General features: G+C 47.2%; 1 protein-coding gene across 4 annotated transcripts in view; it reads left to right on the forward strand.

The window, feature by feature from the left end:
• The first annotated feature begins 5361 nt into the window (after positions 1 to 5361).
• The window catches only part of dmtf1 (cyclin D binding myb-like transcription factor 1), a 69152-nt gene continuing 48033 nt past the window's right edge, over positions 5362 to 26480 (forward strand). For 3 of the 4 annotated variants that reach the window (XM_070897062.1, XM_070897067.1, XM_070897063.1), the window contains exon 1: positions 5362 to 5558. The gene's annotated coding sequence lies outside the window, so the exon portion shown is untranslated. The remainder of the gene's footprint in view (positions 5559 to 26480) is intronic. The other variant, XM_070897064.1, reaches the window with a different exon arrangement.

The following is a 26480-nucleotide window of genomic DNA, read 5'->3' on the forward strand; positions in this document are numbered from 1 at the left end:
GACGATAAGGCAGACAAGAGAAGAGCCCATCTCTTGACCAGCTGTGGCTCAAAAACATACGCTTTAATGAAGGATCTGTTGGCATCCAAGAAACCAGCAAGCAAGTCGTTTGAAGAATTGAGCACACTGGTAAGAGACCACCTGAAGCCAGCGAGCAGCCTACACATGGCCAGACACAGGTTCTACAACTACAGATGCTGTGTGGGCCAGAGCATACCCGACTTCGTGGCAGAACTTCGAAGGTTGGCTAGTTTATGTGAGTTCTCCGATGAACTGAGGAGAGAAATGCTGAGAGACTTTTTCATTGAAGGAATAGGCCACGCAGGCATATTCCGAAAGCTCATAGAGACCAAGAACCTGACTTTAGAGGCAGCAGCACTGGTTGCACAGACATTCTTGGTAGGGGAAGAAGAAACGAGGTTGATTTACAATGCAGGTACGACAACTAACGAAATATCGGAAGAAGTTGTTCAAAGCACTAAACAAGCTGCTACCCCCACACACAAACAAAACCGGGAGAACAGGCTCTCGACAGCAGGCAGAAGCCATCAAGGGCCACAGGAATGGCCGTTCACACCTCATCAACCCACAATGCGAGCAATCAACTACAAACTGAGAGAATCTCAAGAGAGATCAACCAGACGCAGCTCATTCTTTGGGAACACTTTGAACAATGGAACAGGTCTGTGCTGGAGGTGTGGGGGTGGGCACTCGTCAAGGGGATGTCGATTTCAGCAGGCTGTTTGCAGAAATTGTGAATATACAGGGCATTTGGCCCGCATGTGCAAAAAAACGGCAGCTCGGCTGGTATACGAATCGGATGGGTTGGAAAGCGGACCAGAAGATGGTGGGGACAGTACCCGGGACACCGGTGTACAGCGGGTCAACACGATCAATGGCCGCTGCTCCTACAACAGGACGCCTCCTATAATGATGAGGGTCCTACTCAACGGGATATCTGTCAACATGGAGCTGGATACGGGAGCGAGTCAATCTCTCATGGGCGCTCAACAATTTGAACAACTGTGGCCGCATAAAAGAGACAGACCAAAACTCACAAGGGTCGACACCACACTAAGGACCTATACCAAAGAAATCGTGCCAGTCCTCGGCAGCGCCATGCTCTCTGTCACACACAAAGGGACAGTGAACCGACTTTCCCTGTGGACTGTCCCCGGAGACACCCCAGCACTGCTGGGGAGAAGCTGGCTGGCAAAACTAAACTGGAAATGGGATGATGTCCATGCCATGTCATTAGAGGAACGGACCTCCTGCTCAACAGTTATAAAGCGATTTGAACATCTCTTTCAGCCAGATGTGGGCACTTTCAAAGGGGCCAACGTCAAAATCTATATCACACAGGATGCTAGACCGGTCCATCACAAGGCCAGAGCTGTACCCTATGTGATGAGGGAAAAGATTGAACACGAACTAGACAGGCTTCTGCGGGAAGGCATTATATCACCTGTGGAATTTAGCGACTGGGCGAGTCCCATTGTCCCAGTCATGAAGCCTGATGGATCCGTACGAATCTGTGGGGACTACAAATCTACCATAAACAGAGTCTCCCTACAGGACCAGTACCTGCTGCCCAGAGCGGAGGACTTATTTGCCACATTGGCTGGAGGTAAACTTTTCTCAAAATTAGACCTCACATCTGCGTATATGACGCAAGAATTGACCGAGGAATCCAAGCTACTCACCACCATCAACACACATCGAGGCCTTTTCATGTACAATCGATGCCCATTCGGCATCAGGTCAGCAGCTGCCATATTCCAGCGCAACATGGAGAATCTGCTCAAGTCCATCCCGGGGACGGTTGTATTTCAAGACGACATACTTATCACGGGCAGGGACACCGACTCCCATCTCCGTAATTTGGAGGAAGTACTAAAGCGGTTGGATCGGATAGGCCGACGAGTCAAGAAATCCAAGTGCCTGTTTCTCGCACCCAAGGTTGAATTTTTGGGCAGAAGGATTGCCGCGGATGGAATCCGCCCAACAGAGTCCAAAACAGAAGCAATTCGCCTGGCACCCAGGCCCTGGAATGTCTCAGAAATGCGCGCCTTTCTCGGGCTACTCAATTACTTTGGGAACTTTATGCAGAACTTAAGCACGCTGCTGGAGCCTCTCCACGTGCTACTCAGGAAGGGGTGCGATTGGTTTTGGGGGGACGCCCAGGAACGCGCCTTCAATAAGGCACGCAACCTTCTGTGTTCCAACAGTGTTTTGGCTTTCTTTGACCCAGGTAAAAAGCTAGTTCTTACATGCGATGCGTCAGCGTATGGGGTCGGGTGAGTTTTGCAACATGTCAACAGTGCGGGCAAATTACAACCCATAGCTTATGCCTCCAGGTCACTTTCGTGGGCGGAGCGCGGATACGGAATGGTAGAGAAGGAGGTACTCGCGTGCGTGTACGATGTCAAAAAGATGCACCAATACCTTTTCGGGGCCAAGTTTGCATTAGAAACCGACCACAAGCCCCTCACGTCCCTCCTATCCGAGAGCAAGGCAATAAACGCCAACGCCTCGGCGCAAATTCAACGGTGGGCACTCATGCTGGCATCCTACGACTATACCATAAGGCACAGACCAGGCACAGACAACTGTGCCGACGCACTCAGCAGGCTACCCCTGGCGACCATGGAAGGGTCTGACGAACAGGACTTTGAGATAGTCATGGCAATCAATGCCTTTGAGTCCACAGGTTCGCCCATGACTGCTCGCCAAATCAGAGCCTGGACGGCTAGCGACCCCACGTTATCCTTAGTAAAAAGATGTGTCCTAACCGGTGACTGGGCAGAGGCTCGCGATGCTTGCCCCGAGGAATTAAAACCCTTTCACAGGCGCATGCATGAGCTATCACTACAAGCAGACTGCCTGATGTGGGGCAGCCGAGTAGTCATGCCTCTGCGAGGCAGAGAGGCATTTGTCCGGGTGCTCCACCGCGAGCACCCGGGGATCGTTCTCATGAAGGCCATAGCCAGATCCCACGTCTGGTGGCCTGGTATTGACGCGGACTTGGAGCTCTGCGTCCGAAGGTGCACCATTTGTGCCCAACTCAGCAATGCCCCCAGGGAGGCTCCACTGACCCCTGGCCCACCAAACCGTGGTCGCGGGTGCACGTAGACTATGCGGGCCTATTCATGGGCAAAATGTTCCTCGTAGTTGTAGATACATTTTCAAAGTGGATCGAATGCACCATTTTAAACTCGAGCACAACCTCCACCACTGTGGAGAGCCTCGCAACCATGTTTGCAACGCACGGACTCCCTGACATATTGGTCAGTGACAACAGTCCGTGCTTCACCAGTGCAGAATTCCAAGACTTTATAATTGACCACGGCATAAATCATGTCAAGACGGCACCGTTCAAGCCGGCCTCCAAATCATTGAACAAGGCATGCTTAAAATCCAAGGTCCCACGCTGCAGGGTCGCCTGTCGCGACTGCTGCTGGCATACAGATCTCGTCCGCACTCACTGACTGGGATCCCCCCCCGCGCAACTGTTGATGAAAAGGATTTTTAAAACAAGGCTCTCATTAATCCTCCCAGATATGCACAAAATCGTTGAGGCAAAGTGCCGTAAACTGACTGAGTACCATGACAGAAATTCGAGGGGGAGATGGAATGAGATAGGGGACAAAGTGTTTGTACTAAACTATGGCAGGGGTCCCAGATGGCTTGCAGGGACAGTAACGGGCAAGGAAGGAAACAGGCTACTGGTAGTACAAATGGACAATGGCAAAACCTGCCGGAGGCATGTAGACCAAGTCAAAAGCAGATTTACCAACAACACTGCGGAACCAGAGGCAGACTACAATGTGGAACTCACACCACACCTGGTGGACAGACAGAGGGAACAACCTGAGGAAAGGGCAATCCCAACGGACAGCCCAGGCGAGTCAACAACAATCACACCAATCGAAACAGACAGCCCAGGCGAGATACCAGCAACCACACCCAAAGAAAAACAGACACCAAGGCAAACAACTGAACCACAACTCAGACGCTCCACGCGAGAGCCTAGACCACCTGAGAGACTGAACCTATAAAGACAATAAGACCTTGGGGGAGGGTGATATCATGTATCTTACATTATTATATATAACTGTATCCTAACATGCTATACATGACTGTAATAAGATATGACCTGTAACCACCAGCATACCTTACCACCAGGGGTGCACTTGCAAGAGACAGGTATATAAGGACAGGTCTCAGGCAAGTGCAGCATTCCAGAGCTGTGAAATAAAGGTGCAGGTCCAGAGTGACCTTGACTTCACTCCATGCCTCGTGTGAGTCTGTACTGAGGGGACAGGAATTTACACTATGATCAGTGTGTTGTTTGCAGTAAAATGTTGGAAACAACAACAACTACTTGTATTTATATCATCATCATCACAGGCAGTCCCTCGGAATCGAGGAAGACTTGCTCCCACTCTAACAGTGAGTTCTCAGGTGACTGAACAGTCCAATACGGGAATTACAGTCTCTGTCACAGGTGGGACAGACAGCGGTTGAGGGAAAGGGTGGGTGGGGAGTCTGGTTTGCCGCACGCTCCTTCCGCTTGGCTTCCGCGTATTTATATAGCGCCTTTAACGTAGGAAAATGTCCCAAGGTGCTTCACAGGAGCGTTATTGCTACAGTTGTACAGGGCCTTGGTGAGGCCACACCTGGAGTATTGTGTACAGTTTTGGTCTCCTAACTTGAGGAAGGACATTCTTGCTATTGAGGGAGTGCAGCGAAGGTTCATCAGACTGATTCCCGGGATGGCGGGACTGACCTATCAAGAAAGATTGGATCAACTGGGCTTGTATTCACTGGAGTTCAGAAGAATGAGAGGGGACCTCATAGAAACGTTTAAAATTCTGACGGGTTTAGACAGGTTAGATGCAGGAAGAATGTTCCCAATGTTGGGGAAGTCCAGAACCAGGGGTCACAGTCTAAGGATAAGGGGTAAGCCATTTAGGACCGAGATGAGGAGAAACTTCTTCACCCAGAGAGTGGTGAACCTGTGGAATTCTCTACCACAGAAAGTAGTTGAGGCCAATTCACTAAATATATTCAAAAAGGGAGTTAGATGAAGTCCTTACTACTCGGGGGATCAAGGGGTATGGCGAGAAAGCAGGAAGGGGGTACTGAAGTTTTATGTTCAGCCATGAACTCATTGAATGGCGGTGCAGGCTAGAAGGGCCGAATGGCCCACTCCTGCACCTATTTTCTATGTTTCTATGTTTCTATGTTATAAGACAAAGCAGATACATTTGACACCGAGCCACCTGGGAATTAATTCGGGCAGGTGACCAAAAAGCACACAGGAGGAGATTTTGAAACGAGGCAAAGGAAGGAAGGAGGGTGGAGGGGGCAGAGCTGAGTGGAGTTGGAGTTGGAGTGATGCGAGTTAGGCTTTTGAGGCGGGTAGGCCGCGTTGCCATGGCAGCCGGGCGGAAGTGAGGTCAGTCCGGGCGGTGCTGCGGGCTTTCTCCATCCTGGCATTTTGTCATCCTGGTCCCTGGCCGCGGTCAGAAAGTGCCCGTACTCACACACAGGAAGTAAGTGAATGTGGCGGGCGGGCGGGGAGCGCGGGGCGCGGCGGCGGGCCCAGGCCCCGGGGAGCGGCGGCGGCGGGAGGCCCAGGCTCCGGGCCCCTGGGCCCCGGTCCCCACCGCCGGCTCAACATGGCGGCCTGGGCCTGGGGCCTGGGGCTCAGGCTCACGCGGGCCCTCAGCCCCCCCAGCCCAGGGGCGGCCCGGCGCGGGGGAGAGGGGAGCCAGGCCCCAGGCCCCAGGCCCCAGGCCGCGCACTGCGAGGGCCCACAGCCCGGGACATTGCCCGCTGTGCAGGGAGTCAGGAGCCGGCGGCTTTGAGCTCACTTGTTGTCCGGGGTCCCCCGGAGATGATGGGCAGGGTGTTGGCTGTGAGCACAGGCTGTGGGGGAGACCTGGGGGGGGGGGGGCTGGGGGAGACTGGGGGGGGGGGGGCTGGGGGAGACTGGGGGGGGGGCTGGAGGAGACTGGGGGGGGGGCTGGGGAGACTTGGGGGGGGGGGGCTGGGGGAGACTTGGGGGGGGGGGCTGGGGGAGACCTGGGGGGGGGGGCTGGGGAGACCTGGGGGGGGGGGGCTTGGGGAGACCTGGGGGGGGGGGGGGGGCTGGGGAGAGACATCATTGAGGTGGATAACATTGTGAGGGGCCTGGAGTGGATGGGACCGAGCTGTGCCCATCAGCAGAGGGGTCAACAACCAGGGGGCATGGATTTAAAGTAATTAGTGATCCTCATAACCAGTCCCTCGGGGTCGAGGGAGACTTGCTCCCACTCTAACAGTGAGTCCTCAGGTGGCTGAACAGTCCGATCCGGGGAATTACAGTCTCTCTGTCACATAGAAAATAGGTGCCGGAGTAGGCCATTCGGCCCTTCTAGCCTGCACCGCCATTCAATGAGTTCATGGCTGAACATGCAACTTCAGGTGGGACAGACAGCGGTTGAGGGAAAGGGCGGGTGGGGAGTCTGGTTTGCCGCACGCTCCTTCCGCTGCCTGCGTTTGGTTTCTGCATGCTCTCGGCGACGGGACTCGAGGTGCTCAGCGCCCTCCCGTATGCTCTTCCTCCACTTAGGGCGGACTGGTCTTTGGCCCAGGGGCTCCCAGGTGTCGGTGGGGATGTTGCACTTTTATCAGGGAGGCTTTGAGGGTGGTCCCTGATTAGAGGGGATTTGAAGGGGAACTCTTTTTACTCAGAGGGTGGTGGGGGTCTGGAACTCACGGCCTGAAAAGGTGGGAGAGGCAAGATACCCTCACCGCATTTAAAAATTACTTGGAAGTGCCGTAGCATGCGGGGCTACGGAACCAAGAGCTGGAAAGTGGGATTAGGCTGGATAGCTCTTGATCGGCCGGCGCGGACACGATGGGCCAAATGGCCTCCTTGTATGTTGTAATTTTTCCATGAAAGGGAAATAACGAGCTGGAGATATTCATTTATTTTAAAGAAAGACTTTTAGTTGTTTTAATGGTTTTCACGACCACCGGACGTCCCGAAGCGCTTTACAGCCAATGAAGTACTTTGGAAGAGTAGTCACTGTTGTAATGTGGGAAACGCAGCAGCCAATTTGTGCACAGCAAGCTCCCACAAACCGCATTGTGATAATGACCAGATAATCTTTTTTTTGTTATGTTGATTGAGGGATAAATATTGACCCAGCACACCAGGGAGAACTCCTTTGCTCCTCTTCGAAACAGTGCCGTGGGATCTTTTATGTGCACTTGAGGTTTAAAGGGAAATAAAGAGCTGGAGATTTATCCAAGGGATATTTAAATTCATTTATTTTAAAGGAAAATAAAACTCAGTATTTAATGTGCAACATGTTTTGTGTATTTTTGTTTTTTTGTTCATTTGGAATAGTTTGTTTTATATATACATAGAAACATAGAAAATAGGTGCAGGAGTAGGCCATTCGGTCCTTCGAGCCTGCACTGCTATTCAATAAGATCATGGCTGATAATTCCCTCAGTACCCCTTTCCTGCTTTCTCTCCATACCCCTTGATCCCCTTGGCCGTAAGTGCCATATCTAACTCCCTCTTGAATATATCCAATGAACTGGCATCAACAACTCTCTGCGGCAGGGAATTCCACAGGTTAACAACTCTCTGAGTGAAGAAGTTTCTCCTCAACTCAGTCCATATGGCCTACCCCTTATCCTAAGACTGTCCCCTGGTTCTGGACTTCCCCAATATCGGGAACATTCTTTCTGCATCTAACCTGTCCAGTCCTGTCAGAATCTTATGTTTCTATGAGATCCCCTCTCATCCTTCTAAACTCCAGTGAATAAAGGCCCAGTTGATCCAGTCTCTCCTCATATGACAGTCCAGCCATCTCTGGAATCAGTATGGTGAACCTTCGCTGCACTCCCTCAATAGCAAGAACGTCCTTCTTCAGATTAGGAGACCAAAACTGAACACAATATTCCAGGTGAGGCCTCACTAAGTCTCTGCAACTGCAGTAAGACCTCCCTGCTCCTATATTCAAATCCCCTAGCTACAAAGGCCAACATACCATTTGCCTTCTTCACCGCCTGCTGTACCTGCATGCCCACTTTCAGTGACTGATGAACCATGACACCCAGTTCTCGTTGCACCTCCCCTTTTCCTAATCTGCCATTCAGATAATCTGCCAATTTACTTTTAAGAAATTATATATAATGTAATAATTGCATGTTGTTAAAAAGAAAAGACTTGCCTTTCTACAGTGCTGTTCATGATCACCAGGCGTCCTAAAGCACTTTACAGTCAATGAAGCAACTTCTGAAGTGTAGTCGCTGTTGTAATGTATCAATTTCACAATTTATTTTTTATATATATATAAATTGCATGTGTATTTGTCACTGCTGTAACTGGCCCTGATGGTGCAGCCTAACTCTCGGACAATTAAAAAAAAAAGTTATTCTAAAATGCTATTTAATGAAGTTTGTATGATGCACACAAAAAAAAGGAAATGCACCATTTCCGCAGCTCTGAATAAACCCAATGTCAGCTGCTCTTTAGGAACAGTTTTTATTTAACGATGGATTAGTCTAATTCAGGATTGATTTGTGCATTGAATTCTTAACATTTTTACATGTGGGATGAGGATTTGGTAAACTTATTAAGCCTGTTTCAATTGTCTTACTAAAAATCTGAGCGAGTTATGTGGGAAACTTGAGGGATTATTTTGGTGACTTGACTCTTGCGGCCACATTAGTACTACAAATTCTTGCACTCATATAATTCCTTTTAAAATGTTCCAAGGCACTGTACAGATGTGAAAATAAGTGGACGTTGAGCAGTGGTGAGAGAGGGATTGAGATGGTGACGAAGCTGCAAGAATGCTCCGAGGTAGCTTTTGCAGGAGGGGATTCGGGAGAGTAGTCCGGAGTGGGGCCGTGAGGGCGTGGGAATTCAAAGGAGCCCAGAGTGAGAAGGACACAAGCTTGGTGCAGGAACAAGGTGCCGAAGGAGGTGGTTTTGTTTCGAAACCATCAATACGTTTATGATTTACCTAAAACAAAAATCTGAATACCTGTATCCCTTGAAGTGTAATAGGAGAAATAGATGGTTTAATGAGAAATAACAGGCTCTTATTAAGCGCTACAACAGCCTCATATCTGGAGATATACTGACTACAATTCTGGGTCAGATCCACATTTTGTAAAAAGAGGCACGATGTTTCTTGTGGATAATGAGCAGCTGTGTGTCTGTTTGTTGTGCTATACAATTCATACATTGTTTTGGGGAATCAATTGACTCATTTTGGTAAACTCTTTGTGCTTGTTAAAACACTTCAACAAAGATGAATGCACTCCTGAATGCAAAATACAGTTGTATTGATTCCATTTTATTGTAGTTGTGTGTTTATTTTGCCTTTCACTGTGGTCCCTGATGCCTCTCATTATTTTCTTGTATATCCCTTGGAATCGAGGATGACTTGCTTCCACTCTTAAAATGAGGCCTTAAGTGGCTGAACATCCAATACAAGAGCCACAGACTCTCACAGGTGGGACAGACAGTGGTTGAAGGACAGGGTGGGTGGGGAGTCTGGTTTGCCGCACGCTCTTTCTGCTGCCTGCGCTTGTTTTCTGCATGCTCTCGGCGACGAGACTCGAGGTCCTCAGCACCCTCCACTTAGGATGGTCTTTGGCCAGGGACTCCCAGGTGTCAGTGGGGATGCCACTATATCCTTGTCAAATCACTTGATTTCAATTGAAGTTTGTGGCTGTCACTGCAATTATACTCGCTGGCAAATAATCAATTTTCTATAATTTAATTCCTAAATGCTCAAAGAAACCTCCATTACTATACACTCAGGGTAACGGGGCTATGGCGCTATTGTTCATATGGGGCTGGAAAATTACTAAATCCATGCATTTCCATTCATAAATGCACCTTATGGCTCCACACTACATCTTGTATTATGATTCGCACATCCTCATATAATGAAGGTTGGTTTTAATACTATATGATGAAGACTTGCTAAATATGAGCATAGATCGGGGAAAATGTGTGCCTGATTTTACAAACCACATTACTGATACCAAAGGACCTTAAAAATTACCCCTGTAAAAGGAAGACCTGCTTTTATATAGCGCCATTCCTGACTTCTGGACGTCCCAAAGTGCTTTACAGCCAATGAAGTACTTTTTGAAGTGTAGTCACTGTTGTAATGTAGGAAATGCAGCAGCCAATTTGTGCACAGCAAGCTCCCATGAACAGCAATGTGATAATGACCAGATAATCTTTTTTAGTGATGTTGATTAGGGATCAATATTGGCCCCAGGACACCGGAGATAACTCCCCTGCTCCCACTTGAGAGAGAGCAGACGGGGCCTCGGTTTAACATTCATCCGAAAGACGGCACCACCGACAGTGCGGCACTCACTCAGCACTGCACTGGGAGTGTCAGCCTAGATTTTTGTGCTCGGGACTCTGGAGTGGGATTTGAACCCACGATCTTCTGACTTGGGAGGCGAGAGTGCTGCCCACTGAGCCACAGCTGACACCATTTCATGTTGCATTAAGAATAGTGAACTGCAAAGTCCATAAGCTTATATGAAACTTTGCTGTATATTTTATTATTGTAAGCCTTGTTTTTTAAACAATTTCATCAAGAAATAGCTCTAGCACCTTCCTCTATGCTGTAGGGGAAGATTGTCCTATCATGAGAGATTGAGTAGATTAGGCCTATATTCCCTAGAGTTTAGAAGAATGAGAGGGGCTCTCATTGAAATATAAATTTCTTGCAGTGATTGACAGTATAGATTTTGGGAAAATGTTTCGCCGGGCTGGGGAATCTAGAACACGGGGTCACAGTCTCCGAATAAGGGGTCGGCCATTTAGGACTGAGACGAGGAGGAATTTCTTCATTCAGAGGGTGGTGAATCTTTGGAATTCTCTACCCCAGAGGGCTGTGGAGCTCAGTCTTTGAGTATATTAATGACAGAGATCAATAAATCTTTTTTGAGATATGGGGATAGTCCGGGAAGGTGGAGTTGAGTTAGATGATCAGCCATGATCTAATTGAATGGCTGACTCCTGCTATTTCTTATGTTCTTGTGTTATGTACAGTAAATTATCTGTTTGGTCTATGGTGAACACATCATCATAGGCAGTCCCTCGGAATCGAAGAAGACCTGCTTCCACTCCTGAAGTGAGTTCTTCACTCCTGAACAGTCCAATACGAGAGCCACAGACCCTGTCACAGGTGGGACAGACATTGGTCGAGGGAAGGAGTGGGTGCGGCTGGTTTGCCGCGCGCTCCTTCCGCTGCCTGGGTTGACCTCCTCATGCTCTCGGCGTTGAGACTCAAAGCTTTCTCCACCTAGGACGGTCTTCGGCCAGGGTCTCCCAGGTGTCAGTGGGGATGTCGCACTTGATCAGGGAGACTTTGAGGGTGTCCTTAACGTTTCCGCTGCTCACCTTTGGCTCGTTTGCCGTGAAGGAACTCTGTATAGAGCATTTGCTTAGGGAGTCTTGTGTCTGATGGCATCAGAACAATGTCATGTACATTATATATTTTTGAAAACATAAACCTTTAAGTCATCATCATCATAGGCAGTCCCTCGGAATCAAGGAAGACTTGCTTCCACTCTAAAAGTGAGTTCTCGGGTGACTGTACAGTCCAATACGGGAATTACAGTCTCTGTCACGGGTGGGACAGACAGTGGTTGAGGGAAGGGGAGGGTGGGACTGGTTTGCCGCACGCTCCTTCCGCTGTCTGCGCTTGGTCTCTGCATGCTCACGGCGACGAAACTCGTGCTCAGCGCCCTCCTGGATGCTCTTCCTCTACTTAGGGTGGTCTTCGGCCAGAGTCTCCCAAGTGTCGGTGGGGATGTTGCACTTTATCAAGGAGGCTTTGAGAGTGTCATTGAAATGTTTCCTCTGCCTACCTAGAGCCCGCTTGCCGTGTAGGAGTTCCGAGTAGAGTGCTTGCTTTGGGAGTCTGGTGTCGGGCATGTGGGCGATGTGGCCCACCCAATGGAGCTGGTCGAGTGTGGTCAGTGCTTCAATGATGGGGATGTTGGCCTGAGTGAGAATACTGATGGTGCGCCTATCCTCCCAGTGGATTTGCAGGATCTTGCGGAGGCAGCGCTGATGGTACTTCTCCAGCGCTTTGAGATGTCTGCTGTATATGGTCCACATCTCTGAGCCATATAGGAGGGCGGGTACCACCTTTTGCCCTGTAGACCATAACCTTGGTGCCAGATTTGAGGTCCTGGTCTTCAAATACTCTCTTCCTCAGGTGGCTGAAGGCTGTTTTGGCGCACTGGAGGTGGTGTTAGACCTCATTGTTGATGTCTGCCCTTGCTGATAGTAGGCTCCCAAGGTATGGAAAATGGTCCACATTGTCCAGGGCCGTGCCGTGGATTTTGATGACCGGGGAGGGGGGGCAGTGCTGTGAGGTGGGGTCAGGTTGTTTGAGGACCTTTGTCTTGCTGACGTTTAGTGTAAGGCCTATGTTTTCATACGCCTCGGTGAAGATGTTGACGAAGTTTGGAGTTCGGCCTCTGTGCATGGATGCAAGCCTCATCCGCGTACTGTAGTTCAATGGCAGAGATGGGACGGTCTTGGATCTAGCCTAGAGGTGACGAAGGTTAAACAGGTTCCCATTGGTTCTATAGTTTAGTTCCACTCCATTCGGGAGCTTGTTGAGAGTGAGATGGCGAAGAGCATTGGTGCGATGACTCGGCCCTCTTGACCCCGGTCCGGACGTGGATTGGGTCTGTGGTGGATTCGTTGGTCAGGATCACGACTTGCATGTCATCGTGGGGAAGACGGAGGATGGTGACAAACTTTTGGGGGCAGCCAAAATGGAGGAGGATGGTCCATAGTCCCTCACGGTTGACCGTGTCAAAGGCCTTTTTGAGGTCAAAGAAGACCATGTACAATGGTTGGTGCTGTTCCCTGCATTTCTCTTATAGTTGTCACGTGGTGAAGATCATGTCCGTTGTACTCCTTAGTGGACGTAATCCGCACTGTGACTCTGGGAGGAGCTCCTCAGCCACAGGGCGAAGACATTTGAGGAGGATTCAAGCGATGACTTTCCCAGTGGCCGACAGCAGGGAGATTCCTCTGTAGTTGCCGCAGTCGGACTTGTCCCCTTTTTTAAAGATGGTCACGATTACGCAATCTCTGAGATCTCCCGGCATGCTCTCCTCCCTCCAGATAAGAGAGATGAGGTCAAGCCTTTGTGCCAATAGTGTCTCTCCGCCATACTTTAGTGACTTTATGTAGCTATTTGTTGTCACCAAAAATCATTTATTTGGATATTGACAGAATTCAGCTAAATAATCCTGTTTATTATTCTCACTAACTCGATGTTGAGAGCACTCGGGTACATAGGAAAATGCTGAATGGTGTCAAATCAGAATAAATACACTGACAGAGCTGTATGCAATGGACAGTTCATCTGCAAAAAAGGCAGAGAAAGGTAAGGTACGTGCAAAAGACACACTATCGGTTCAGATCACACAGTTGGTCCCAATGTTACACCCTCAGGTTACGCAGTCATATAATTAGGTGTTGGACACAATGTGCACGCTCACAGGAGTGACCAGCACTGCTCTACTCGAGAATATCTAAAGCAGGCCAAAAACCTGTAACAGTGTGGTGGGTGAGTCTGAGTCATGCAGAGTTCTCGGCGTCCTCCAGTCCTCTGGCACTGTTCCCTTTCGTAATGAATTTCTCCTATTTCTCATTTACATATTGCCCCTAGGCGACATGATCCGGAAACACAGCGTCAGTTTCCACATATCCGCTGATGAGCTCTACCTCACCACCACTTCTCTTGACCCTTCCACGCTCTCTAACTTGTCAGACTGCTTGTTCTGGATGAGCAGAAATTCTCTCTCATTGGATATTGGGAAGACTGAAGCCATTTTCGGTCCCCACCACAAACTCCGTTCCCCAGCCACTGACTCCATCCCTCTCCCCAACTTCTGTCTAATGCTGAACCAGACTGTTCGCAACCTTGGTGTCATATTTGACCCTGAAATGAGCTTTCGACCACATATCTGCAGCATAACTAACACCGCCTATTTCCACCTCCGTAACATCGCCCGTCTCCACCCTTGCCTCAGCTCATCCGTTGCTGAAGCCATCATCCATGCCTTTGTTACCTCCAGACTTGACTATTCCAATGCACTCCTGGCTGGCCTCCCACATTCTACCCTATGTAAACTAGAGGTGATCCAAAATTCGGCTGCCCATGTCCTAACTTGCAGAGTCCCGCTCACCCATCACCCCCTGTGCTCGCTGACCTACATTGGCTTCCAGTTAAGCAACACCTAACATTCAAAATTCTCCTTGTTTTCAAATCCCTCCATGGCCTCGACCCTCCCTGTCTCTGTAATCTCCTCCAGCCCCACAATCCCCCGAGAGATGTCTGCGCTCCTCTAATTCTGCCCTCTTGAGCATCCCTGATTATAATCGTTCCACCATCGGTGGCCGTGCCTTCTGGTGCATGGGCCCCAAGCTCTGGAACTCCCTCCCTAAACCTCTCCGCCTCTCTATCTCTCTTCCCTCCTTCAAGATGCTCCTTAAAACCTCCCTCTTTGAGTCACCTCCCTCATTTCTCCTTACGTGGTTCGGTGTCAAATTTTTTGTGTCATAATACTCCTGTGAAGCGCCTTGAGACAGTTCTCTGTTAAAGGCGCTGTATAAATGCAAGTTGTTGTTGAATTTCTATATATTTGTATTCATGCCTCTGCTATCTCTTCCCTAACTTCTTTTAAGATGTGCGGATGCAATCCATCCGGACCAGGGGTTTATCAATTATCAACCCCCTTTCTATGTTAAATGTCTTTATATCTTTTTTTTGGATGAGTGGATCACGAACTACCCAGCCTAATCCCACTTTCCAGCTCTCGGTCCGTAGCCCTGTAAGTTACAGCACTTCAAGTGCACATCCAAGTACTTTTTAAATGCTATAAGGGTTTCTGCCTCGACCGCCCTTTCAGGCAGTGAGTTCCAGACCCCCATCACCCTCTGAGTGAAACTTTTTCTCTTCAAATTCCCTCTAAACCTTCTCCCAATTACTTTAAATCTATGCCCCCTGGATGTTGACCCCTCTGCTAAGGGAAATAGATCCTTCCTATCCACTCTATCCAGGCCTCTAATAATTTTAAACACCTCAATTAGGTCTCCCCTCACTCTCCTCTGTTCCAAAGAAAACAACCCCAGCCTATCTAATCTTTCCGCATCGCTAAAATTCTCCAGTCCAGGCAACAGCCTCGTAAATCTCCTCTGTACCCTCTCCAGTGCAATCACATTTTTCCTGTAAAGTGGTGACCAGAACTGCACACACTACTCCAGCTGTGGCTTAATTGATGTTTTATACAGTTCAAGCATAATCTCCCTGCTCTTGTATTCCATTCCTCAGCTAATAAAGGCAAGTATTCCGTATGCCTTTTTAACCACTACCTACCTGGCCTGCTACCTTCAAGGATCTGTGGACATGCACTCCTAGGCCCCTGAATTCTGAAAATATTCATGGTCACCTTGGGTACAAATATTAAGTGAACATATATTTTGTTGCTTCTAAGGCTATATTGATTATTATAACATTAAATTAATTTTTTTAATTGATAATTGAAGCATTTTCAAAATGAATTTTCCCCACAGCGCAAGAGTGCATTGTTACAGTGATGAAAGCAGAAGTTCTCGAGAGTAATCGCATTCAGCATTTTCTGTTGTACTCTGCAATTTCATCTGCTTATTTTCCAGCAACAGTATGGTTGCTGTTTATGTACACAGTAGAAGAATGGATGGCAAGATGCACAACCAAGTACCTTCAGAGTATTTTGACAGAAGCACTGAAGGAGAGGAAGTGCCTGTTGGCAGCACTAATTTTCCAAAGCTCTCTAGATTTGGGAATTGTGCCTTTTGGTCTGAAAATTGCAAATGTCACTCTAGCACTGTTGGAGGTGCCGTCTTTCAGATGAGACTTTAAATTGAGGCCCCGTCTGCTCTCCCAGGGGCGTAAAAGATCCCATGGCACTATTTCAAAGAAGAACAGGGGAGTTATCCCTGGTGTCCTGGCCAATATGTACCCCTCAATCAACATCACTTTATTTAAAAAAAAACATTATCTGGTCATTATCACATTGCTGTTTGTGGGAGCTTGCTGTGCACAAAATGACTGCCGCGTTTCCTACGTTACAACAGTGACTACAGTTCAAAAAAGTACTTCATTGGCTGTAATGTGCTTTGGGATTTCCGGTGGTTGTGAAAGGTGCTGTGGAAATGCAAGTCTTTAATTGAATGTTGACCTTTATCTCAACGGGGCTTCAGTTATACAGAGCCTTGGTCAGACCCCAGCTGGAGTACTGCATTACGTTTTGGGCACAGAACGTCACGAAAGATATATTGGCCTTGGAAGGGTTTTTGGCATAGATTCACCAGAGCTTAAGGGGTTAAATTATGAGGATGGGCGGTACAAACTTGGCCTGTATTTCTTTGACAATAGAAGGTTCAGGGGTGATCTAACTGAGGTGCACAAAATGGCAGTAGGATTTGATAGAGTAGATACAGAGAAACTTTTCCTGTGGGAGGGGAATCCAGAACAAGGAGGCACCATTGCACAATTAGAGCCAGGCCATTTAGGACTGATATCAAGAAGCACTTTTTCCAGGCAAAGGGTAGTGGAAATCTAAAATGTTCCCCCCGCCCACCCTTTCCTACATCGTCAGTTGCCACGGTGGGGATTGGCTAGGGGGCAAAGGAATACATCATATGGCCATATTTCAGTTCGTGGTTGCACCCAGCTTCTCAAATGAGATGTATTACCTAATTAGATTGCTTCATAATCATCTGGGCACTAAATAAAGCAGCAGTTGTTGGCCTATCTGAGCACTGCTTGTAACTTTAGTTGTTAACTTGAAAATCCCAATCCCAAGTTGAGGCTGCTTAATGGGGTCAATCAGGATGGCCTTGAGCAGGATGAACATCTAGTTTCCCAGTCAAGAGTCAGACCAAACCGAGCACCACAAGCCATTGGCTACATACTGTATGGGTTTACTGCCCTAGCTCAATGAAAAATGTGCAAGATTGGCTTTTGAAAGGAAATACTTTAATAAGAACATAAGAAATAGGAGCAGGAGTCGGCCATTTGGCCCCTTGAGCCTGCTCCGCCATTCAATACGATCATGGCTGATCCAATCATGGACTCAGGTCCACTTCCCTGCCCGCTCCCCATAACCCCTTATTCCTTTAATAAATGGGGACTGTCAGTTAATCAAAATGAAAGGGAAGCACATCCCTAAATCCAAGTGTGAAAGGACAATGTCATCTTACCAGAGGTCGAACTCCAAGATGAGATTCAACAACAACAATTGGTATTTATATTTAACGTAGTAAAATGTCCCAAGGCGCTTCACAGGAGCGATTCTTAAACAAAACATGAGATATTCGGGCAGTTGACCAAAAGCTTTGTCAAAGAGGTAGGTTTTAAGGAGCGTGTTAAAAGATGAAAGAGGTGGAGAGCTCAGGGCCTTGGCAGCTGAAGGCACGGCCACCAATGATGGAACGATTAAAATAGGGGATGCTCAAGAGGCCAGATTTAGAGGAGCGTCGAGATCTAGGGATGTTGTGGAGCTCGAGGAGATTACAGAGCTAGGGAGGGGCGAGGCCTTGGAGGGATTTGTAAACAAGGATGAGAATTTAAAAATCGAGGGGTTGCTTAGCTGGGAGCCAGTGTAGGTCAGCGAGCACAGGGAGTGATGGGTGAGCAGGACTTGGTGTGAGTTAGGACACGGGGCAGTGAGCACAGGGAGTGATGGGTGAGTGGGACTCGGTGCGAGTTAGGACACGGGGCAGTGAGCACAGGGAGTGATGGGTGAGTGGGACTGGGTGCGAGTTAGGACACGGGGCAGTGAGCACAGGGAGTGATGGGTGAGCAGGACTCGGTGCGAGTTAGGACACGGGGCAGTGAGCACAGGGGGTGATGGGTGAGCAGGACTTGGTGCGAGTTAGGACACGGGGCAGCGAGCACAGGGAGTGATGGGTGAGCAGGACTTGGTGTGAGTTAGGACACGGGGCAGTGAGCACAATGAGTGATGGGTGAGCAGGACTTGGTGCGAGTTAGGACACGGGGCAGTGAGCACAGGGAGTGATGGGTGAGCAGGACTTGGTGCGAGTTAGGACACGGGCAGCTGCGTTTTGGATGGCCTCCAGTTTTCTGCTTAATTTGACTGCAAAACACTCAAACAGACTCCAATGACTGAGGAAAGATAGTCAGATCTGTTTCCAACATCACTGAACCTCGCTGCCTCTCTGGGAAGTAGATGGAGTCACATATCGAGCTTTCTTACACAACTGGGGTGGATAAAACTTTCTGTGAAATAAACATATTCTGAAGTGATACTGAAAACCACAACTGTTCTAGGTTGCTGCACTTGCCAAAGGCATACAGTTATCACGTACACGATTCCTATAACATGGAGCTTACCCCCACAAATCCTTAACCTAGTGTGTTGTTTTATCACAATGGATGATTTGTCTGAACTAATGAGGATAGGGAAAAGGCGCCATGAAATAAAATCTGTCTGATTCCTTTACTGAAATGGAAGTTGCAAAACTTGCTGTTCACGTCTTACCTGATTTCTCTTGTCACTAACCATAAACATTGTGTTTGATCCCACACAGCAGAGTATTCGTCGTTGCATGGTATACAAGCACTGCCTATTTAGAAACATAAAAACATAGAAAATAGGTGCAGGAGTAGGCCATTCAGCCCTTCGAGCCTGCACCGCCATTCAATGAGTTCATGGCTGAACATACAACTTCAGTAACCCATTCCTGCTTTCTCGCCATACCCCTTGATCACCCTAGTAGTAAGGACTACATCTAACTCCTTTTTGAATCTATTTAGTGAATTGGCCTCAACAATTTTCTGTGGTAGAGAATTCCACAGGTTCACCATTCTCTGGGTGAAGAAGTTTCTCCTCATCTCAGTCCTAAATGGCTTCCCCCTTATCCTTAGACTGTGACCCCTGGTTCTGGACTTCCCCAACATTGGGAACATTCTTCCTGCATCTAACCTGTCTAAACCCATCAGAATTTTAAACATTTCTATGAGGTCCCCTCTCATTCTTCTGAACTCCAGTGCATACAAGCCCAGTTGATCCAGTCTTTCTTGATAGGTCAGTCCTGCCATCCCGGGAATCAGTCTGGTGAACCTTCGCTGCACTCCCTCAATAGCAAGAATGTCCTTCCTCAAGTTAGGAGACCAAAACTGTACGCAATATTCCAGGTGTGGCCTCACCAAGGCCCTGTTCAACTGTGGTAACACCTCCCTGCTCCTGTACTCAAATCCCCTCGTTATGAAGGCCAACATGCCATTTGCTTTCTTAACCGCCTGCTGTACCTGCATGCCAACCTTCAATGACTGATGTACCATGACACCCAGGTCTCGTTGCACCTCTCCTTTTCCTAATCGGTCACCATTCAGATAATAGTCTGTCTCTCTGATTTTACCACCAAAGTGGATAACCTCACATTTATCCACATTATACTTCATCTGCCATGCATTCAAGTATTCAAGTCACAGATAGATAGATTTTTAACCAATAAGGGAATTAAGGGTTACGGGGAGCGGGCGGGTAAGTGGAGCTGAGTCCACGGCCAGATCAGCCATGATCTTGTTGAATGGCGGAGCAGGCTCGAGGGGCTAAATGGCCTACTCCTGTTCCTAATTCTTATGTTCTTATTTGCCCACTTACCGAACCTATCCAAGTCACTCTGCAGCCTCATAGCATCCTCCTCGCAGCTCACACTGCCACCCAACTTAGTGTCATCCGCAAATTTGGAGATACTACATTTAATCCCCTCGTCTAAATCATTAATGTACAATGTAAACAGCTGGGGCCCCAGCACAGAACCTTGCGGTACCCCACTAGTCACTGCCTGCCATTCTGAAAAGTACCCATTTACTCCTACTCTTTGCTTCCTGTCTGCCAATCAGTTCTCAATCCACGTCAGCACACTACCCCCAATCCCATGTGCTTTAACTTTGCACATTAATCTCTTGTGTGGGACCTTGTCGAAAGCCTTCTGAAAGTCCAAATACACCACATCAACTGGTTCTCCCTTGTCCACTCTACTGGAAACATCCTCAAAAAATTCCAGAAGATTTGTCAAGCATGATTTCCCTTTCACAAATCCATGCTGACTTGGACCTATCATGTCACCTCTTTCCAAATGCGCTGCTATGACATCCTTAATAATTGATTCCATCATTTTACCCACTACTGAGGTCAGGCTGACCGGTCTATAATTCCCTGTTTTCTCTCCCTCCTTTTTTTAAAAGTGGGGTTACATTGGCTACCCTCCACTCGATAGGAACTGATCCAGAGTCAATGGAATGTTGGAAAATGACTGTCAATGCATCCACTATTTCCAAGGTCACCTCCTTAAGTACTCTGGGATGCAGTCCATCAGGCCCTGGGGATTTATCGGCCTTCAATCCCATCAATTTCCCCAACACAATTTCCTGACTAATAAGGATTTCCCGCAGTTCCTCCTTCTTACCAAACCCTCTGACCCCTTTTATATCCGGAAGGTTGTTTGTGTCCTCCTTAGTGAATACCGAACCAAAGTACTTGTTCAATTGGTCTGCCATTTCTTTGTTCCCTTATATGACTTCCCCTGATTCTGACTGCAGGGGACCTACATTAGCTTTTGCAGTCCGTCTTAATGTTCCCTGCAAGCTTCCTCTCGTACTCTATTTTCCCTGCCCTAATCAAACCCTTTGACCTCCTCTGCTGAGTTCTAAATTTCTCCCAGTCCCCGGGTTCGCTGCTATTTCTGGCCAATTTGTATGCCACTTCCTTGGCTTTAATACTATCCCTGATTTCCCTTGATAGCCACGGTTGAGCCACCTTCCCTTTTTTATTTTTACGCCAGACAGGGATATAAAATTGTTGTAGTTCATCCATGCGGTCTCTAAATGTCTGCCATTGCCCATCCACTGTCAACCCCTTAAGTATCATTCGCCAGTCTATCCTAGCCAATTCACGCCTCATACCTTCAAAGTTACCCTTCTTTAAGTTCTGTACCATGGTCTCTGAATTAACTGTTTCATTCTCCATCCTAATGTAGAATTCCACCATATTATGGTCACTCTTCCCCAAGGGGCCTCGCACAACGAGATTGCTAATTAATCCTCTCTCATTACACAACACCCAGTCTAAGATGGCCTCCCCCCTAGTTGGTTCCTCGACATATTGGTCTAGAAAACCATCCCTTATGCACTCCAGGAAATCCTCCTCCACCGTATTGCTTCCAGTTTGGTTAGCCCAATCTATATGCATATTAAAGCCACCCATTATAACTGCTGCACCTTTATTGCATGCGCCCCTAATTTCATGTTTGATGCCCTCTCCAACATCACTACTACTGTTTGGAGGTCTGTACACAACTCCCACTAACGTTTTTTGCCTTTTGGTATTCCGTAGCTCCACCCATACCGATTCCACATCATCCAAGCTAATGTCCTTCCTAACTATTGCATTAATCTCCTCTTTAACCAACAATGCTACCCCACCTCCTTTTCCTTTTATTCTATCCTTCCAAGTAAAGGAATTACCACTCCAACTGTACATTGGCAAACAGATCTCGAAGGTTAATTTGCTGAGCAGTACTCTAAGCACCCACGGGTAGAAATTTATTTTGGGCGATGGCGCCAAGCAGGTGGTATCGTTTCGGCTGCCTGTGAAACGCCCCACTCGGCATTTCTGAAAGCAAAACACTGCGGATGCTGGAATCAGAAATAAAAACAGAAAATGCTGAAAATCTCAGGCATTTGTGGAGAGAAACAGAGTTAACCTTTCGGGTCTGTGAGCCTTTGTCAGATCTCCGCTCGATATTTAGTTCTATCGAAATCAGTGGAACTAACTATCGGGTGGGGAGCAGAATGGCCGGCCAATACAATCGCACCCGATTTGCGCTGCTGGCCACCATGAATTCCTCCCCCCCCACCCCCACCGCAGTGTTTAAATGCAGAATACTTGACGTGGATGTTTTCTTAGTCACATGATTTCATCTCTTTTGACAGCTACAAGTTTCATTATGCAATAAAATTAGTTGCTGCCAAGTGTCCTCTATTTACATTGGGAACATTTATCTTATTTTTCGTCTCAACATTGATATTTTGAACTAGTGATGCGGTTTCCCTGAAGGCTCATTTACTGAACTAAACAGACCAGCAAGGTAGCAGAGTCCATCCTTGATCAATGCTCCGTTAGTCTGATTTCTGTTGGCCTGATTAGTGGGGGCACCAAAGTTGACGTCAGCGACTCCCAAATTCAGGGTGAGTATAGGAAAGGTCAGCCAGGGTTTCCAATCCTGATTGTTGCCCCATGAAGCCTGCTGAAAATTCCACACGTGTGACTGTTGTTGCGGATCAGGTTGTGGGCAGCTGTGATAGCCTCACAATGAAATAGCCTGGGAGGAGATGTTGTGTAGCCGATGGTGTGACAATTCACCACTTCCTTAAGATACTAGAGGCCTGCTGGTATCTGGCGAACTGTAAGTTACATAAGAAATAGGAGCAGGAGTCGTCCATTTGGCCCCTCGAGCCTGCTCCGCCATTCAATAAGGTCATGGCTGACCTTCGACCTCAACATAATCTTAGAATAAGGAGCCGCCCATTTAAAACTGATGAGAAATATATGGAATTCTCTGCCCCAGAGAGCTGTGGAGGCTGGGTCATTGAATATATTTAAGGTGGAGATAGATTTTTGAGCGATAAGGGAATAAAGGGTTATGGGGAGCGGGCGGGGAAGTGGAGCTGAGTCCATGATCAGATCAGCCATGATTGTATTGAATGGCGGAGCAGGCTCGAGGGGCCGAATGGCCGACTCCTGCTTCTATTTCTTATGTCCTTAACTCCACCTTCCCGCATTATCCCCAAATAGTTTGATTCCCTCAATATCCAAAAATCTATCGATCTCTGTTTTGAATATACTCAACGACTCAGCATCCACAGCCCTCTGGGGCAGAGAATTCCACAGATTCTCAACCCTCTGAGTGAAGAAATTCCTCCTCATTTCAGACTGAAATGGCCGACCCCTTATCCTGAGACTGTGACCCCTGGTTCTAGACTCCCCAGCCTGGGGGAAACATCCTCCCAGCATTTACCCTGTCAAGCCCCTTAACATATTGGCCCTGAAATTCCATTTGACCTCTTCCCGCGGGGAAATGACCTAAAAAAAGCAAAAAGATACGCACTTATCTGCTGCTGCTGCAACTGTCCGAACTTCCGAGCCTGAGGCCCCGAGGTGACTGCACGCGCAGCACGTGTACGTGGGGACGTGCGCAGGCTGGGATCTAGTGACAGCAGCCAATCGGGTACAGTATAGTTTCTCATTCATAGCAATAGGAGTTCCGTAAGTACAGAACTCCTATTGCTATGAATGAGAAACTCCCCCCAAACACTTAAAAACCAATAAAAAATAGAAAATAAAGTACACAATTAACATGCATTTAAATTAAAGTTGTTATAAAAAAAAGTTTTCCGACTTTAAAAAGAAAAAAAAATTTTTATTAACACTTAAAATAAACTTACCGTAGTGGGGAGGGTTTTTAAACATAAGTGCTTTTATAACTTTATTTTTTATTTGTATGTGTATTTTTAACCACTTACGCCTATAAAAATAGGCTATACGCCTGTTTTTTCAGGCGCAGGATTTTAAAGGACATTTGCAGGGCAAGATATTCGTAAATATCGGAAATCTTACCCTGTCCTCGCTCCCGAGATGCGGCCATCTGTCAAGACCAAAAACTTGACAGATCGGAAATGTCGGTTTTCAGCGCATGCTCATTGCGCACTGGAAACTGGCTTTTCCGATGCCTTCCCAGGTCTGTAGGAGCTTCTTATGGACCCGGGACATCGGAATTTCAGGGCCATTATCACCATCTCATGGAGGGAGGGAATTTGACATCTGATTATCGGTGATCATACGCAGTAACTTGTAGAGAGAGTGCAAACTGGCAGCCAATAGGAACAGACTTTCTTATTCCTGGTCGGCAATGCAATAACTGCTTTGAGTTTCACACAAAGATTATTCAAGTTATTAATGTTTTCATTTGGAAGTTCTCTTCCTTGTGCAATATTCACAATCTGGGTTTATTTTATTTGCGGAAAGACTACATCATTCAGTTGATGTATCACTCGGGTTGCCAACCCTCCAGGATTACCCTGGAGACTCCAGGAATTAAATATTAGTCTCCAGAACACAGCTGTGAGCAAAACCAGGAGATCATAGGGGCATTCATTTTGTTTCATTTTCTTAATTTTATAACTAATAAACAAAAATATTATCAGACATGGGAAACAATGCTGTTTGTCTAACAGTCAAGAATCATCCAGTCGGGTGATGAAGAGTCTGTTCACTTCCCAGTTGGCTGTGGGAAGGCGGAGTACCGCCAGTGTGGGCATGTCGGGTGATCAAAGGCAAGAATGTGGAAGCAGGGCGATCGGAGGCAGGAGGTCATGTGATGGCACCTCCAGCAATGCGTCCAATCAGAGTTGGCAACCCCTGACTCACTCACATGAGAAATTGTGTGTTGGTGGTGGGACGGGAGGAGAGAGAGGGCAGGTGGATGAACAGAACGGGGACACTGGTAAACTAGTAACATCAAATAACGGATGCCCCATGATCATCTGCAACGCTGCCACACAGGTACATGCCGAGACATCTTTGAGTTTGAGGCACTAATTCTTGCTTTTGGTTGTTAAATTTGAGATTTTGAGAGAGAGAGAGAATCAGAATATGGGGAGCGAGATCAAGCAAAAAGAAAAAAAAATACATGTTATAAATAGAAGCTGTGAGGTGTCACAGCTGCAGAAGGTACAGTGACATATTTACGCCTTGTGTGATACAGTGGCTTTTAACTGAAAGCCATTATTGTCCTGGGCCAATATTTATCCCTCAATCAACATAACAAAAACAGATTATCTGGTCATTATCACATATTGCTGTTTCTGGGAGCTTGCTGTGCGCGAAATGGCTGCCGCATTTCCCACATTTATAACAGTGACTACACTCCCAAAAAAAAGTGTTTGCTTGGCTCAGTGGTGACCCTATCAACTTTGGTTCGAAAGTTGTGGGTTGCAGGCCCACCCTGAGCCCTGAGCACATCATTTCGGCTGTAGTCCTGGTCTTCATATTATAAAAAAGGATAAAGAGACACTGGAGAAGGTGCAAAACAAGATTTACTACAACAATACCAGTACTGAGAAGTTGCATAAATCAGGAAAGTTTGAACAGCCTGGGACTCTTTTCTCTCGCAATGAGAAGGCTGGGGGATGGCAATCTTTAAGATTCTAAAAGGGTTCGATAGGGTGGACGTAGAGAAGATGTTTCCACTTGCGGACGAGAGCAGAACTAGCGGCCACTAATATAAGATGGTCAGTAATAGGAAATTGCTGAAGAAACCTCTTTACCCAGAGAGTGGTGAGAATGTAGAACTCGCTGCCACAAGTAGTTGAGGCAAATAGCATAGATGCATTCAAGGGGAAACTAGATAAATACATGAGGGAGAAAGGAATGGAAGGATGTGTGGACGGGGTTAGATGTAGAAAGGTGGGAGGAGGCTCGTGCAGTTTGTAAATGTCGGCACTGAGCAGATGGGCCAAATGGCCTGTTTCTGCACTGTAAATATTTTGTCACTTTCAGTGCAGAACTGAGGGACCGTCCATTCTCAAAGGTGCCATCTTTTGGATGAAACATTAAATCACGGGCCTCATCCAGCTGCTCAGGTCAATGCCAAAAATCCCACGTCACTTTCTCAAAGAAGAACAAGGAATTCTGGAGCTCTGGCCAACAATCATCTCCCAACCAATGGCATCAAACAAACTCAACTGGTCATTCATTTAATCGTGCTTTCTAGGGTCTTGCTGTACAGAAATTGACTCGTGTGCCTACAAAACATTAATAAGAGATTATTTCTAATTACTACATTTCATATGAATTTAACTAACCCCAAAGAGAGGAGAACATTAATATTGTAACTGGAATATTTAGTCAGCTGTTTATTTATCACAAAACTGACGAGGTGCTTTAAAGACTGGGATCGATAGATCTTTGTTAGGTAAGGGTATCAAGGCCTGAAGAACAATGATAGGTAAATGAAGTTCAGGTACAGATCAATCATTCCCACATTACAACAGTGACTGCACTCCAAAAAGTACTTAATTGGCTGTAAAGGTGCTATATAAATCTAAGTCTTTTTAATTGAATGACGGTACAGGCTTGAGGTGTTAAATGGCCTCCACCTGTGTCTAGCGTTGTATGTTCCTTACTTGCATTAGTGACTGAGCTTTAAGAAGTAATTCATTGGATGTGAAGCACTTTGGAATATCCCGAGGGTATGAGAAGCATATAAATACAAGTCTTTCTCCCTTCACTAGTGTCAGCTGAATTTCTTGTGTGTATATTTTTTAACTACA

Source organism: Pristiophorus japonicus, chromosome 13 (assembly GCF_044704955.1).
Source record: "Pristiophorus japonicus isolate sPriJap1 chromosome 13, sPriJap1.hap1, whole genome shotgun sequence".
NCBI classification, from domain to species: Eukaryota; Metazoa; Chordata; class Chondrichthyes; family Pristiophoridae; genus Pristiophorus; species Pristiophorus japonicus.